Here is a 1897-nt window from a genome sequence, read left to right as displayed (position 1 = left end):
ATTCAGTGTAAAACAAACAAGTTAAACAAAAGCAATTTCCATTTAAAAGCAAGTTTGGCCTAGGTGCTTATTTTACTCCTATTCATTTCTATGGCCTGACTGACATTTTTGCCTTCGAGTGAGCTCTTTCACCTCTAAATGATTTGCATTGCCAGATAGGCTTGGGAAAAGGTTTTCTCTCTGTCCTGTCAGTCAGAGAATGGTGTGTGACACTGGAGAACCTACAAAGGAAGGACAAAAATAACTTACAAAATGGGGAAGGGGTGAAGAAGCTGAGACAAATAAATATAAAGCTAACACATTTTTACAGCCCCAATGTATCCTAATGATCTAAAATGACCCTGCATCTTTTTGTCCTGCAGCGTACATACACCATTAATTACCCACTAACAGCTACCAGTCATGTAACAAAAGCTTCAGAATGTGTTAATAGCCTATTCTTACAGGGTGAAAGCAAGTGGATGTGTCTGTTCTCTTACTTCAGTGACCCAGGGTTTTTCCCACTGAGGCATCCAACTATTAGACGTCAAGTAAAATTCGCCTCTGCTTTTCTTTTAGGTTCAACAGTATGTTCCATTTAAAAGCAACTGATTTAACAGCAAAGATATAAAGAAAAATAAACTGCAAAGACTGAAAATCTGGTTTAACAGCAATTTGCCCGTATACCACTATCAAGTCAATTATTAATGAGGGGAATGTGTGCTCCTGGTAAGAGTGATTTCAGTTAAGGCAATATTTTGTTGAAAAATTCTACTTGCTCTTGAAGGAATTTTAAAATATTAATCCAGTTTTATGCATGAGACTTAAAATATTTTTTTAATAAATCCCCAAGCTGGTAAACCACCTTTCTCTAAGGATATAATGTTGAAGCTTCATTTAAATATGGTAGGTTAGATTTGGAACATAGTGCAATATATGATGTGAGGCTAACTTCCTCAAAATAAATTGTTTCTTTTTGTAAGACTGGCTTGAGAGAACACACTCAGTGCAACGCAGCTAATATTTGCAGGAGCCCAAATTAAAAACAAGTCTTTCAAAAACTGAAGTTGTTTTTAACATTTATTATTTATTTTCTTTTTAGAAAAGAGAATACATGTACAGTTACGTTAAACTTGTATACAACCTTGGTTAGACCACATTTGGAGTAATGTGAACAGTTCTGGTCTCCATATTATAAAAAGCATATAGAGGCACTGGAGAAGGTGCAAAAAAGATTTGCTAGGATGATACCAGAACTGAGAGGTTACACCTATCAGGAAAGATTGAACAGGCTGGGGCTCTTTTCTCTCGAAAAGAGAAGACTGAGGACCTGATTGAGGGTCTTTATGAAAGGGTTTGATAGGGTAGACGTAGAGAAGATGTTTCCACTTGCGGTGGAGACCAAAACGAGGGGCCATATATATAAGATAGTCACTAATAAATTCAGTGGGGAATTCAGGAGAAACGTCTTTACCCAGAGAGTGGTGGGCTGACAGAAAAGGGTTCCAGATTTCCTGCTACCTCGAGTTCCGTATGTTACTCACTGATAAAAATCTGGAACGCATCATGAATTTGCGCATCATCGTGGTGCTAATCTTCTCTGCATTGGTCCAATTTTTAGCACGTGTACTGCTGAAACAAGCACAAAACTGTGTTTAAAAAACAAATACATGCGATACAAAATCTCTGATTTGTGGTTTTCATGGAAAGTGGACAGAATTATCCAATGTGATCCCCAAAATACTGGTGAAAAATCCTGGAAAATCACGCATTAATGACAGAATTTGACTTTTCTGTCATGATGAACCAGTAGTCTTATTTACAAACTACAAGAACAACTTGCATTTATACAGTGGCTTTAACATTGAAAACCATCCCAAGGCACTTCTCAGAAGCATAATCTGATAAAAATGGAAAT

General features: G+C 36.9%; 1 pseudogene; it reads right to left on the bottom strand.

Moving 5' to 3' along the window:
* Positions 1 to 1527: 1527 nt before the first annotated feature.
* LOC137342453 (U6 spliceosomal RNA) lies at positions 1528 to 1624 on the bottom strand (annotated as a pseudogene).
* Between the last annotated feature and the right edge of the window lie 273 nt (positions 1625 to 1897).

The sequence above is a fragment of the Heptranchias perlo genome, chromosome 25 (assembly GCF_035084215.1).
Source record: "Heptranchias perlo isolate sHepPer1 chromosome 25, sHepPer1.hap1, whole genome shotgun sequence".
Lineage (NCBI taxonomy): Eukaryota > Metazoa > Chordata > Chondrichthyes > Hexanchiformes > Hexanchidae > Heptranchias > Heptranchias perlo.
Note: the sequence above shows the minus strand (reverse complement) of the source record. Positions and strands in the feature narration are given on the sequence as shown.